Below are 16,059 nucleotides of genomic sequence, written 5' to 3'. Positions count from 1 at the left end.
CCAACACTCAAGAGTCATCGAAAGACATAGAATTTTACAGAAATCTGTCGTACCTGAGCTTTGAAGCGTGAGAGAGAGAGAGAGAGAGAGAGAGAGAGAGAGAGGGAGAGGGATAAAAACAAAGTAATATGATTGTAACCTTTATTAATTTACACGGTACTTTATTTCTGAAATATCAAGTACCATTGAGACAAACGCTAATGCACCAATTTTCCCTTTTACCTCCTTATAGTTACCACCTAGTCCTGTGCTATGATCTAGGACAGATTCTTCCATTAACAACGACTCTAAACCAAAATAGGCTCCACCACTATAAACTTTCACTTGGCCCATCAAAGGGTAGAGAGCTGAGAGTTTTTGGACATGAAAATCTACTTAAACAAAACTAATATCTTTTCCTAAAAATAAAAATTATATTATTGATGAAAAAATTTAAAATAAATTTCATGATTTAAAAAAAAAAAAAAAGGAAAAGTAGGGGAGTTGGATAATTTGGGCATATTTTATTAGTTGTTCATTTTCACCTGAATTGATTCTGAATGTTTGTGAGATATTATTGTTAAATACCAGTAGTGTAGCCCATCATGGGGTGTGAAGATGTGGATACCAAGCATAGTATATGTTTGACTTTTGAGTAATTGAAAGCTTATTAGTCCTTTAGAAAAACCACACCAGATCGGCTAAAATCATGTTTGTATATTCAGAAAAAAGAAAAAAGAAAAAAAAGGGAGGATATGTTTGTAGCTTCCCAATGACAATTATATCAACGTTGACAATTCTCAATCCCACCATAGTTTTCCTCTTCATTGGACTGTTTCTCTGTCTCTTCATCTCATTGACCTTGACAACGTGATCCATCTGCATCCTCAAGGTCCTCTCTCTTCTCTTATTCAGTAGTCTCTTTTTATATTATATTATTAAATTTATATTTGGTTTGTGTTCAATTTCTGTTTGAGTGATGGGCAAACAGTGGAAAAGAGGGAGAAAAGTAAAATTTATTTCTGGGTTTTTTGTGTTTTCCTTTTTTCTAACTGAATTTTTCCTCTTGTGGAAGTTGTGAGATTGTCAAAATACAAAATGTCTCCCTTAACTATTAAAGAATAAAAAATAAAATGGTGTTTGGGTAGCAGTAGATTCTTTCTTTATTTTTGTGAGGAAATCATAATTTTTTGAGAGAGTTTTTTTTTTTTTTTTTTTTTTTCAGACTCAATTTAATTCCAAACTTTCAATTCTATTTCTATATAAAAATTATAATTGATAAAGAGGCATAGTTGTTAGTTTGAATTGGTAAAAATACATTGTGTAATTGATGTCAAAAAGAGGGCTTTCTATGAATGTCCTTTTATTTTTTTTATAAAATAAATTTGATAACTTCCAGTCTTACTTTTGAGTTAAAAATAATTTTCATTTGTTTTTTGGCCAGCTGTTTGAAGAATAACCAGTCTGAGATTGAAGGGAAAAAAAAAAGTTGTTTCAAGCAGCTTTTGAGCATTATCACCACTGCTGCAAGTCCTCAATTCTGTAAGTTTTCACTCTAGTGTTGTTTCTGTTCCTTTTGGTCACTGTACAAAAAAAATGTTTATTCATTAAAATCATTGTTATTCTCTCAGAGCATTTATATTTTTTAAATAATACAAAGAATATATTTTAGGAATTGAGTTTGTCTGGCTGAACCCATGAGTGCCTAGCTTAAAACTTCCTTCTTGTTGATGCAACTCTCTGATGCACAACCAAACCTTTTGGACTGCAGTGCTTTGCATTCAGAAGTCTCTAGAATACTTCCATTAGTAAAAATAATTTTTTGCTTATATGCATTAAATTTAACCCAATGCATATAATGTCTAGACCTGGTCGATTTGTTTTCCGACTTTCTGCCTACTTCCACAAACTATTTAGTTCATGGGTTTATTTATTTCTTCACACCATGGACCTAGACCCAACTATTTGATAGTTTGATTGATGGGCCAAGAATCCAATTTTGCCAGGCCTAACCCATGTATTACTATAGTTTTAATTTAGCATACTTTCCTTCTGTTTATGCACACCATGGGAAAAATGATCTTGGGCGAGTACTAAGCAAGATCAATAGTGAACTTAGAAAGCCCTTTATAGGCATAGCTCATGGTGCAAATCCATTAGCAAAGTCATAATTTTTTTATAACACAATAGAAATCCACTGAATTTTAAAATTACATTTTCAATCTGATGATATCATAAATAGTGCAAAAGGCATGTTCAATTTGTGAAAGAACAATCAGGCTGTTTAGAGAGAAATCCCTTATTATATATGTGCATGCTTGCATGTGACTATGTCTCTTTGCTTCCAATACCCAATGCCTAATCTTAAAAATTAAGACGCAATTACATAATATAACACCTTCCAATTCAAATGTGTTGGGATACCATTTAACCCAAAAGCATAAACTTATGAGTTTGGACCTAACTATGTTATATTAATTATTCGCTCTTGTTTTTATTATTCAATATGAGGCTTTACTCACACATTTATACATAACATAATGAATAAAAACTGTAGTTGGTTTCAGAAAAAAAAATGGCCAAGGCAGAGGATGTGAATGGACATTGAATCTGGTGTTGTTTCAGGAGGTTGTTGAGTTTTACATTACTCTTCTGCTGTAATTTCAGACCTACTTTTCTACTGCTACCTCTTTTCCTCAATTCAAGTATAATTTTCCTCCTCAAGAGAGCTTTCCTTGCTAAATTGTTTTCTTCAAACTAAGCACACACTTTTTTTTTTTCTGACAAATCATTTGAGCCTCTCTTTTCCTTGACAACGTGATCCACATCCTCAAGTCCTCTCCCTTCTTTTATGCAATGCTTGTGAATTCTCTGTTTATTTATTTTTATTATAAATATATTTAGTTTGGGTTCAATTTCCACTTGGATGATGATAAAGCAGAGGAAAGATGGAAGAACATAAAAGTTGTTTATGGGTGTTTGCATTTTTTCCCTTTAGTTTTATATTTGAATTTCTCCTTTTATACTAACTGTTTTAAACAAATTATTTGGTTTGACATTTTATTTATTAATAATACTTTAATTTTATAATCTTTATAATACTTCAACCTCCATTGCGAGACACCAAATCATCCTATGTAACAAGCCAATGAATAAATTTTCACTTAAGATCTTAGTGAGATCAACTCTGACAAAAGAACACTGAATGAAATTACTTGATGCTTATACATTTATTTGTTATAAAGGCGAGTAGGTATGTTTCAAGTAAGAAATAATGTCATCCATTCACAGTTAAACTCTAGTGACTATTATTACTTATTTGACCACTTTAATGTAACAAAAAACACAATAAAAATGAGTCCATACTTATTCTACTCTTATACCAAATATTAAATTACAAACATTTTTCTCTTAATATTTTTATTATTATGTTACAGCTAATTGTTGGCATGTTAGGGAATCATTTAATGCTATGTGTTTTTGTTTTTAGAGAGAATAATGCATTGTCTTTAATTAAAAAGGTAAAATAAAGGGAAAGTTGAGAAATTTATTTATTGATTTTAAAAAAGAGGACTACCTTATGGGACTACTAGAGGGCCAAGAATTTGGAAAAGATGGAGTATTCTTCTTGGGAAAACTAAAAGGATGCATGATTTTAGCTGTGATTGGTCAATGCTGTGAGGATTGCGATGAGTTCATGCATTGACATGGGGAAGGGTTCATCTTGAATATAAAGATCAAGAGGTTTGATACTTAGAAAAATTTTATTAAAAGCACAAAATTTATTTTGTAGTGATAAATGCAATTATATAATTTGAAGTTTCCAACATCGATCCTTGGATGTAAAGGGCACAAGCATGCCTACTTTGTTTAAAAAGGAAAAAAGAGTTGTTGAATTGACTGAATATAGAGGATGTATTCCTCCACATCAAATCGTTCTCTTCCAATTTTTTTTACTTTTAATTTCTCTTTTAAATTTAATTAAATGTACTTTTTTCTTAATCTTTATTGTAGTTCAAGATTTGCCAATATATTTCTAATGGCTGCCATTAGCACTTAAACTGCCTCATCTTCGTCATCATTTTCTTCTTCAGCACCACAATGGAAATACGATGTCTTTCTTAGCTTTAGAGGTGAGGACATACGCAATAAATTTACCGACCATCTATATGTTGCCTTAAAACAAAAGGGCATTTTGACCTTTGGAGATGAGGAAAAACTTAAGATAGGAAAATCTATTTCACCAGAGCTTTTGAAAGCAATAGAAAAATCAAGGTTTGCAATTGTCATTCTTTCAATAAACTATGCATCTTCTACATAGTGTTTGGATGAACTTGTAAAGATCATTGGGTGCATGAAAGAGATGAAAATGACGGTTGTACCAATTTTTTATGATGTGGATCCATCTACTGTACGAAAACAAATGGGTACTTTTGCCCAAGCCTTTACTAAACATGAAGAACATTTCAAGGACTACATAGAGAAGGTGCAAGCATGGAGAATTGCTTTGAGAGAAGTAGCCAATCTTAAAGGATGGCATGTACAAGATAGGTAATCCTATTTGACATTTCATTCTTTCAAATATTCACATAACACCCACCTCATATATAGCATTGTTTTGAACCTTATCTAGACCTAAATATATGTGTGTAGTTCTTTCAAATTTTGTCTTGAGCCAATTAATTTTCAATCAAAATAATAGAAAATTGAATTTTCAATCTTTTTTTAGACATATTTATTGCAGTTTACACTAACCACATATTTTTTTTTCTCTTCATCGCAGGCTTGAGTCACAAATTATCCAGAACATTGTTGGAGAATTATGGCATATATTAAGCTATGAATTCTCCGATAATACTAAAAAGCTAGTAGGAATAATTTCCTGAGGGGAGAAATTGGAGTCATGTTTGGATTTAGGGTCAAACGATGTTCGCATGGTAGGGATTTGGGGGATGGGAGGAATAGGTAAAACAACCCTTGCTAGAGTTGTTTTTCGTATGGTTTCAAAAAAGTTTGAAAGTTGTTGTTTTCTTGCTAATGGTAGGGGAGTTTGTGAAAAAGATGGTTTAGTTCGATTACAACAACAACTCATTCTTCAAATTTTGAATGAAAATATGAGTGTACAAGATGTTAATGATGGAGTTTTTGTGATCAAGAATAAGTTATGTCATAAAAGAATTCTTCTCGTTCTTGATGATGTAGATCAATTAGATCAATTAAACAAGTTAGCAGGGAGTCATTTTTGGTTTGGTTTAGGTAGTAGAGTTATAATAACAACAAGAGATAAGCATTTGCTACAGACCCTAGGAGTAGATGAAATATATGAGTCTAATGGATTGACTCATGATGAATCTCTTTGTCTTCTGAGTTTGAAAGTTTTTAAAAAAGATCATCCTCCCAAAGATTATCTAAAGTTGTCCAAATATTTTGCATATTATGCTAATGGGCTTCCTTTAGCTATTGAGATTTTGGGTTCGTTTTTGTTTGGTAGAAATATCGATCAATGGAAAAGTACATTAAATAGGCTAAAACAGTTTCCTGAAAATGATATTCTCCAAGTACTTAGAATAAGTTTTGATGGACTACATGAGACAAAGAAGGAAATATTCCTAAATATTGCTTGTTTCTTTAATCATAAGGAGAAAAATGATGTAGTAGAAATACTAGATTATCTTGATCTTTTTCCAGATGTTGGATTGGGGGTTCTTTTTGATAAATCTCTTGTTAAACAATGTGGTCATACCTTGTGGATGCATGATTTGCTTCAAGAAATGGGCAAGAACATAGTTTATAAGGAGTGTCCTAAAGAGTTGGGAAAGCGTGGAAAGCTATGGTTGTTTAAGGACATTAACGATGCACTAACAAAAAATACGGTAAGCAATTATGTGGAAAACTTGAGCATGTACCCTATTATATTATTCAAAGCGAAAACTTAGATACAATACTTTAAGTTCAATATATTAGTTTCCCAAGTCAAATTCACTTGATAGCACTGACAATAAAATACAATGTTACCATTTTCAAGGATAATTAAATTCATTTCAACTATGGGTTTGAATTTTATTGGGGTAATCTAATGAATTGCACCAAGGTATTGTATCTAAGTTTTATTCTATTTAAAAGAGTAAACTTAGACTGGCTTGAGTAATCTTACATTTTGTAATTAACTAATATGTGCTCTTCATGATTATTAGGGAACAAAGGCAATTCAAGGCATAGTAATAAAGTTGCATAAACAAAGAGAGGCATATTGGAAACCTGAATGCTTTTCAAAAGCTCATGACCTCAAATTGCTCATTCTTGATAATGTTCACCTTTTGCATGAGTCCAAATATCTTCCTAATGCCTTGAGATTTCTTGATTGGAGTGGATACCCTGCAAAATATTTTCCATCAAGTTTCCAACAAAAGGTAATTTAGGTACCTTATACAACTTTATTTTTATGTTTCATTAAATGGTAAGTTTTTATGGAAGCTAATTTTTTTACTTTTTCCCTTTTTGATTTTTTACAGTCTTTTGATAGTTTGAAATTCATTCAATTGAAGAAATCACTAAAATTGATTGAAACCCTTGACTTCAACAAAATCCCAAATCTTGAGAAATTGGTTCTTGAGGATTGTATAAATTTACGTTCTTTGCACCCATCAATTGGAGTTTGTAAAAAACTCTCTTTTCTTAATCTAAAAGGTTGCAAAAACCTCCGAAGTCTTCCAATCAAGTTTGAAATGGAGTCTCTTGAGATCCTTATTCTTTCTGGTTGCTCAAATTTAAAAAGAAATCTTGAGTTTGGTGAAAATATGGAAAGTGTATCAAGACTTTACTTGGATGGCACTGCTATTACAAAATTACCTACATCAATTGGGAACTTAACTTCCCTTGCTTCATTGAATGTAAAAGATTGCAGAAATCTCATTTCTCTTCCTAGTACCGTTTTTAATATGAAGTGGCTTAAAAATCTCAATCTTTCCAGATGCTCAAAACTACTAGAAAACTTGGTGATTGAGAAAAGTGTAGAGGAGGTTGATGTGAGTGGAACTACTACCGGACTTATGCCTTATTATAATGCTCTTTTTCAAACTCTTAATAAACTTTCTTTTGGTCAATTTAAGCAAAGAAGTCTCAATCGCATGGGCTTGTTATCGACTTCTTTATCGGGTTTGTGTTCTTTGACCAGACTGGATCTAAGTTATTGCAATCTCAATGCAATGCCCAATGATATTTGCTACTTATTCTCATTAAAATATTTATTTCTAAGTGGAAATAATTTTAGTTGCCTTCCGGAAAGCATTGCTCAACTATCTATTCCGAAAAGTTTGGAGGTGGACAATTGCACAAGTCTTCGATCTTGGCCAAAGCTTCCATTAAATATTTTTTATATTTCGGGATATGGTTGTGCCTTGCTATAAACGCTACCAGATCTATTTCAAACAAATTCTTTATCTGGGAGAGGCCTTTTCCATTCAAATTGCAGTAAAGTGGCTGAGAATCAAGGCTTCATTGACATGTTTTTCGCAATGATAATAAAGTCTCTTCGGCTCCCTCTCTCTCGCTCTGTTCTATATAACATACATGGGTTTCGGGGATACTTTTTTTACTACAATTATGGCATTGTTTTTCCTGGATGAAATTCCAAGGTGGTTTAGGCATCAAAGTATTGGGGCTAAAGTTAGTATACAAGAACCTTATTCTCTTTTGTGTAATGAGTGGATGGGGATTGTTGTTTGCGTTGTATTTTGTTCTCATTCACATAACCAAATCCTCAAAGACTGTTCACTAAGCTGTCGTTTGATAGCCAATGGAAAAGAAATGTGTGTAGCACCAAACACTGGCGAAATTGTTCCTTTATCAGATCACATTTGGCTAATTTATTTGCTGCCTCAATTCTACGGGAAGAAAGACATAAAAGCATTGTGGGAATGTAATGCAAATGGATTCAGTTAGATTAGAATTAAAATTGAAACCCAGAGTCAGGGCTTTAGGAAGGAATTAACCCCAATCATGGTAAAGAAAAGTGGGTAGCGAATGGTATGCATGAAAGACATCAAAGATCTTAACCGAACTATGGTTGAGAGAAGCAATAAAAACATCACTCTTTATGAGGGCTTAGATGTTCCCCATCATAATTTTGACAATTCGATGGCAGTGGCAGCAGAATGTTACAAAGCCAACCGAACCCGTGATGATTGTGATGGGGTTGGAAGCTCTAATTACGAACCTCACCCAAAAAGGATTGAAAGGCTCATAGAATTTATGGCCCAGGGTAACTCTAACTGTGAGGAGTCAAGTGATTATTAGGAATGTGCCGAGGAGCTAGGTGATTGGCAAGAATCTAGTGAAAGTGACCTTGAAGGTTAATCAACTTTTTTCTCTGTAAGTCATTGTCTTTCTTCTTAATTCAAGTTCTATAGGTTGCTACAATATCTTTTTCTTGTGTACAAATATTAATGGATTTTCCACCATATGTTTGATTAGAGCTGTCAATGAGACTCCTAGCAATTGGACTAGGATGAGCAAAGAATTGCAACAAAAAGCTTCTTGTTGTTGTTTTAGAAGCAAAAGAAATAATCTGCTTGAAAACTGGAACGCTTTTGTTGCCAAATGTACTGGTTTATTGTTCTATTTCATTTTGTTTTCTTCCGATTCAATTTTTCATTAATCATAGAAACTTCACAAAGTGAAACACACACACACACACACACACTGAATCAGAGCATGGAATTGGAAGCAAAATGTGTGGAGAGGAGAGAGAAGCAGAGAAATTTAAGAGTGAGGTCTTGCAGAGTTCCCTCTCCTTTGCTTGACAAAATGCCCTCATTGGTTGACTTGGGCCCAGACTTACACCTCATCATCATAGTGACGGTTCTGCAGAGGCATGGGTGAGACCTCAATAATATTTTAATCTCATTTAAAAGTGACATCTTTTAGTAAATTAGATTTTTTATTCTTTTCTTTATTTTGTTTCAACCTGATTTCTTTTTTGCCGACATTTAGGAATTTAATAAAATACATGTAATGTCAATCTTGAATGGAAAGGCTGGTATTTGCCTATCACTTGCATTGCCCAGTTGATCTGTAATATAAATAGTTTAAACTCCTTTCATACATAACACTGCTCATTAATATAAATAGTTTAATCTCCTTCCACACTTATTTCAAATCAAAACCAAGCCAAACCATCCATTCTCATTTCACATATTTGTCTTTTTAGTAATTAGACTCATGCAGGAAGACAAGTTTGAAAATTGGAGAAGGTAAACCCTGCTCTACTTGTTATCTTTGTTCATGCATTATGTCTAGAATATAAGTTGTCACATTTTCATTGTTGTTTTGTCATTTTAGCCTGATGGTATACATTTCATAGTCAATTGATAATACACCATTACAACTACCTTCATAGACATCCAAGTATATATATATATAGAGTTCCTTTTTATTGGATGTCCCCAAAGGCAAAGGGATGTCAAATGAAATTGTTTAGGTTCCCTACATGTTGTGGCATATGTGCTAGTCTTTTAGGTGGAATTCTGAATTAGGTTGAAAGCTCTATGGCCAAAATGATTCTCAGAGGATTTTACAAATTCCTGTTTTTATTAATGACAAGCTCATTAGGCATCATTCCAAATCTAGGGCTTATTTGGTTGAAAAAGGATACTGGTTGTTGTATACTAGGAATTATCAAAATCAAGCCGGCAGATCCTTTATTAATCTTACTGGCACAACCATAAGTGAATACCCTGAAAATGATTGTCAAAACTATAGGTTACAATTACCTTCTAAAATGATTGTCATTCTTTGGAGAATTTTATTGAATTTTCTTCTTGTGAGGGCAGAATTGAGAAAGCATCTGAGTACTTAGTCCTTTGAGTCAAAGATACTGAAAGACCATTTTTTTTTTCCTTTTCATCTAGAAAAACCTGGTTTTGGGAATGAGTTTTGGGGATCTTAAAGTACTTATTATAGTCTTTTTTCTCCATTTTATGGTCTATTTGGACTTATAGGAACAAGACAACTGTGAAGTTTCTCTGCCACTAATGTGGTCTTGTATTATAAAAGTTTGGTTTCAATGTGCAAGGTAACTAACAGTTCAAAAATAAAATAAAAGCCTTGATAGCAGCAGGATAAGCAAGTGTAGAAAGAGTGTCCCAATCGGCAACCAATCCTGTTGGACTCAAGCTGCAAGGGTAGGAGAAATAAATACAGGGGATCCAAGCTTCTTCTGAAAAAATAGAGAAGGTGCATGTCCATGGTTGGTTGTTTCAGATGAGCTTTTTCTTCCTTTTTAAATCTTTTTGTGGACATTCACAAAATAAACATGACACTGCCACAAATAGAAATTTCCACAGATTTTCAAGAATAATTTCGATTAATTGTATGTGCATGCATTCAAGTCAAATACATATTATACATGAGCAGAAGCTCTTTGTAGATATTGCATTCCCCTTTGAATCTCCCAAGTCCTAACACCAAGCAAAGTGACATTGTACCTTTTCACTGCTTGTAAAATGAATGCTATTCACATATAAATTGATAGGCATCACACCTAGAAGTGATCCCATTGCTATAATATCAAAAGAGGATCATAAATAACATAAAAATAAATATTTAAACACAAAAATTTTAAGCAAAAGAATCTATTATTGATCTAGAAGCTCCAGGAAAGCCTCCCCTTAATAAAATGACATGCCATTCATTCTCTAACTTCAAACTATTCAAAATGACAACCTCCCCTTAATAAAATGTGAAGGTCTTTGTATTTAATAAATCAAAATTTTTTTAAAAAAGGAAAAATAATCAGAAATAGGGATCATGAGAATGGCACATATCAACTAAACGACAAAAATAAATATTCCAGCTTTCCAGATGTTCCACATTGGCTATTACATAGCATCTTCTAGTTTTTCCAAGTCTGTCTTCATAGCATCTTCAAGCTTTGAGATTTCCCTCTATTAGAAATCTTAGAATTTGCTAGCAGGTGGCAGAGTTGGCCAATAGAGAGGCTGTGGTGAAGGACATTAAACAGTTTACAAATGTTTGGGTTTGACAGGTGTATGGATGTTCATGCAGAGTCTTGATCCCTAGCAACCCTTGCCCCTAAGTTCTTTACAAACATTAGCTTGGATAACAGACAGTGAACTATGAATCTTATACTCTTTTCTTCTTGTGCTGTTTTGGTTCCTTCATTTCAATGTATGAAAAAAGAATGGCAAGACAAAGCACTTCGTCGGTGTTTTAAAAGCAAATCATGTGCCATTGAAAGCAATTAAACATTGAAACTGGAAGCTTTCACTGCCAATGGTATATAGATTTATTGTTCTATCCCATGTTCTTTCTCACATTTGGAACTAGGCTTCCGGGTTGTCCTTATTTAGAAGTCCATAAGTACAAGCTCATTAGTAAAGGCATGACACATTGACGGGTAGTTCAAAATGAATAAACTAGAATTCTAGTTCTTATATATTTCTTTGTTGTCCTTTCCATATAGTATGGTTTGCTTTATGTTTCAGTGTGCAAAGGTGTTTTATTTGTCTGGAACTGTTAAAAGGCTTCTTTTTTTTTTGGGTTTGATCTGTCCATTAGAGCTGATTTCATTCAGCCTACTCAATTCAGGCATGGATCAATAGCTGGCAGAAGGATATCAAGGGAAATTTAAAGAACTTAAAAGTACTTCTAGGTGTCGTTTGTCTTTAAATTATGGTCTATTTGAACTTGTAGGAACAAGGCAAGGGAGATCCTTTCCCTGCCACTAATGTGGTCATGCATAGTAAAAGTTTTGTTTCTATGTGCAAGGTAGCTAACAGTTAAGAACTAAAGGAAAGCCTCAGCAGTAGCAAAATAAGCAAAGTCCAGACCTTTATAGAGTCTTCCAACTGGCAACCAATCCTGCTGGAAAAGAGCTGCAAGGGTAGAAGAACGAATTGGAGGGGAGTAATTCAATTTTGATTGTAAAAATAGAGATGCCCCCACGGCCGGATTGTTTGACATGCACTAGAGAGGCTCGAATAGAAGTGAAAGAGAGGTGGCAGATTGAGATGATGAAGGACATTCAGATGTTTAGGAATTAGGAACCAGTTGACAGATGTTTTGGGTTCAGAGAGGAGGCCACGTCTTCTGACAACCATTGCTCCTAACTGATTTATGAACTTTACCTTTGATAGCACACAGTGGACTACTAATCTTGCACATTTTTATTCTAGTGCTGTTTTTATTCCTTTGTGTCAATATATTGTGGCCCAAATCTATTACCAAAGTCTTAAATATTTTTTAAGATTAAAATAGATTCCACAGAATTCTAAGATTACATTTTATGTTGTTTGCTGTGTTTGGGCAACACATTTGATTAATTGTAATGATCATGTCAACTTTAGTAGTATAATATATTGGGGTTCGTCATGAAGTATCAAGTTGCAACTTATATTCAGAGTATATGACCAAAACTGTAACTTCTCTTTCTTTTTTCTTTTTTTTTTTGATTGGAGTAACTTCTCTTTCTGGTACTAGCAACAACATTGCTAATTGCTTTTGTTACAAATTCTAGGCGACTGGTAAGATTTTGATTACACTGTGATGAGTATTTGGTCAATAACTTTGGTGGCCTTTCTATAAAGGTACTTGAAAGCTTTCTCTTAATTACATATTTGAATTTGTTCCAATACTCATGATATGAATTATGGAGGTAACTTTCTACTTAAAATAGATTTTTGGTCATTTTCTTATCAACATCATCATGTACATATATAATTGTTGACTTATTTCATCCACACTCTTTTCAAGGCTAAATATATCATAATTAGCACAGATTTGTTCTCTTTTATTTTTTGGATATAATTTTAGTTAAAGACACACGTGCTTTAACTCCATATGAAGTGATATCCACTTTTTTAATGACTTTATGGGCAGTGAAGAGTATCAGGATGGAGAAATGCATAAGCATCATATGCCATTGGGCCTCCATAAGCATCTAATATGCAAAACGCCTTATAGTAAAGAGTAGAATCACATGAAGACTATTGGGGTTGAGAAGCTTCATTGGTTTGGACGAGCAAGCAACTGGAAGCTGGTGAAATGTTAGTGTGAAGCAGAGCTAGATACAGGAGTTTGTATTATTACATGGGACTCCTTCAGACTGTTGCGGACGTTACTACAGGCCTACGACAAAGACCGGTCTGATTCGTGTCGTTACTTTTCATTGGCAGAGATTAGACAATTTTGACAGAACCATGATTTCAGTTTTAGGGGTTAGATTAAATAGCTTGCCATTATAGTCTACCACATACTTTAGAAAGATGTGCTTGTTGCTAAAAAGTAATGGAAGACCAAACCTTTTATCCTAATACCATTTGGAATAGAATCAAAACGCTCAATTGATATGTTGCATTCTCTTCCCCATATATGAAGCAAGTAGAAACCAGGGGTGGGACTTGGGAGCTATTGCCTATTAGGCCGAAATCTATTCTCATATGATTTATGAAAATCCAACAAATAATTTTTTTTATATGAAAAAATCCCTAAAATATTATAACAAAAAATTACCAAGACAATAGAAAATATAAAATAAACATAAGAATACAAAGATTTACTTAAAAGACATTTTCTCCTTAAAAAGGAAAAGTGGTTATATAAAAGAGAAAGAAAAGTATATAAATCTAAGTTGGCAAGAAGCATAAATCTCTTGCTTATTTGCTTCTTTTGTTCTTTCTCTGTTTCATTTTCTTTTGTGTTGGAGATGGTATGATAATCCAATTCCACATAAACTTCATTTTCTTGCTATGAATATTGATAATGGCTTCTTTAAATTTGTTTATATGCATGTGTCTTTATATTACTAATCTTAAATGGTCGGTTGCTTTGCTTGCTTAAGATTTTTCATATAGATGTTAGATGCAGTAAAATTTGAGGTATATTTAGTTGTTAATTTGCTTTTGATGCACTTTTTTTTGTGCGTGGGATTTTAGTGGGGTTTGCTTTTTTTTTTTTTTTTTTTAAATTTCATACATACAATCGGAGAAAGAGGATTTGGACTGAGGTTTTTGTTTGGAAACGACAAGATTTATGAGGTATCAGTTACGCTACAAAATTTTTTAGCTAGGGGATTTTGTTTTTTACTTAGTGCAAAGATGAGGGTTGGTTGAGTGATGTATAAGAAGAATGGCAATACGTATTGGTTTTATAAACAAAACATGATTGACATGGAGAGCATCACATGTAGAATATTGTTTTTGCTTGAGTTAAAATCAACAATATGCTTTCTTCATCTAGCTAGGCACCAAATGGATGAATCCTGCACAAGAGAACAGCGAAGAGGCTATGACTTGAATATCAATGGGGTGTTGGCCAAAGACCCTCTGATGCCTTTGTCAGTATTTGAGAGGCTGAGAAAGAGAGTCAAGTATATTGTGAGCTATGTAAAAGCATACATTTTCAAGTGGAGTGATCTCTCCTTTTATAGGAGAGCCTTTGTAGTCGTTAGCTTGTTTATTTCCATAAATGGTGTGCATTTATGAGTTTAGTGTAAAAAGCCATTTGCTTGTTGCTTGTTGTAACTGTAGATCTTGGTATTGAATGTCGATATCCAACTGTCTGTTTTGGTAATGAATGTTGCCTTTGGACAATACCTTTTGGCCTTAGACGATTTATTTTGGAAAATTGGGTAAGGTTTGGCTCCACCAGTGCATTGGAACTAAATCAATTTGAACATGTAATAAAAATTAAACATGTATTTGTAATTGTGTCAATTTCAGTAAACTAGAGGTAAACCGAGTCCAAGAGGACCAAGACAATAAACATGTAAAAGGAAAATAGTTGCACGTCTTTTTATGATCTAAGGTAGGGCGTATTTTGTCTGGTATATACCAGGTTTTTTTTTTTTTTTTTCTGTAAGTATTTGTTAAATTTACAGGTTTTAATATATTCATGAATATTATGAATTCAAAAATTGTACTCACATGAAAACCTGACTTCTTCTCTTATCCCATAGATTCACATGGATGGAAAAATGTGAATCACTATAGAAATTAAAATATTTTTTAAGACATGGCAAATGGGATAAATGGATACAAATGGGCCATGTGTACCATTATGGAAGTAATGGGGGCATAGCAGAAAGATAGCTTGGGCTTATAATTCAAGACTATTTTCAAGCCTTTCAAGCTCATTATTTATATTGAGCTCATTTATTAAATACGGTTTAAAAAAAATTTAAGCTTGGCTAATTAATAAATAAACAAACATGGAATAGCTATTTACACGTATCACAATTTTGGGATCTACTCGTTCTTTCTGTGTGTTCCACTGGTAAATAGATTGGGTGCCCTACAATCTTGGATTATTTTCATTTGATGATGTGCTTAACAAATTGTACCTTATTTATTTAATAAATTGATAATGTGCTTAATAAAAACCTTACAGGCTAACTTGCAAATCGTGAGGATTTTAACACATGGTTTAAATTCTCACAATCATTATATATATTGATGATGTCGAAAATATCACCAATAAGTTGCGAGCACTCTCCAACTCGAATCAAACCTGCAAACAGAAAACAAAGAAACCTAAAAGAGAGCACCGGTGTGGTACCGGCCAAAAACCCTCCGAAGGTCAAGTTAGAATTTCTTTTAACCCTAAAGTGCTAGAGTTGAGTCAAATGTGCGTACCTTTAGTCATGGGGGTTTTGGATGTATTTATAGGGGTGTAGAGTTGACTTCCATCCCTTGATTATCAAGCTCTTTCCTTTTATAATTAAAACTCTTTCCATTCTCATACCCTCAAGAATTCCTTTCCTTATGAAATTCTTTTGATTAAGGCTAACGTGTAGTGCAAGAATTCTTTGTATTTATGTTTGCATGAATCACACTCAGGGCCACGTCAGCCCTAATCACATAGCGTGGTTTAAGGTAGCCTGGAGAGCGACGCATGAATTCTTCCTGTCCGTCTACCACCCATCCGTCCTCTTTAAGTCATATTACCCGTCGCCTTATTGTAATCATACCAGCCATACCGTCATGTTGGTTTTACCCTTATCAGTTGCCCCCTCATTCCGTGATACCGTCATCTTTACGAAGCGGTTTCATGGAATGACGGTTA

The 16,059-nt window shown here is 33.5% G+C and overlaps 1 long non-coding RNA gene and 1 pseudogene across 1 annotated transcript; both read left to right on the top strand.

Annotated features, from left to right (window-relative positions):
* Positions 1-730: 730 nt before the first annotated feature.
* Positions 731-11,857, top strand: LOC142615568 (uncharacterized). Its single transcript, XR_012840788.1, has 4 exons — positions 731-871; positions 1,424-1,521; positions 10,082-10,212; positions 11,767-11,857. It is a non-coding gene; the product is annotated as an uncharacterized LOC142615568 (long non-coding RNA).
* LOC142615566 (TMV resistance protein N-like) lies at positions 3,894-11,900 on the top strand (annotated as a pseudogene).
* The last annotated feature ends 4,159 nt before the right edge of the window (positions 11,901-16,059 follow it).

Source organism: Castanea sativa, chromosome 11, assembly GCF_040712315.1.
Source record: "Castanea sativa cultivar Marrone di Chiusa Pesio chromosome 11, ASM4071231v1".
NCBI classification, from domain to species: domain Eukaryota; kingdom Viridiplantae; phylum Streptophyta; class Magnoliopsida; order Fagales; family Fagaceae; genus Castanea; species Castanea sativa.
The sequence above is the reverse complement of the archived record's forward strand: the minus strand, read 5'-3'. Positions and strand labels throughout refer to the sequence as shown.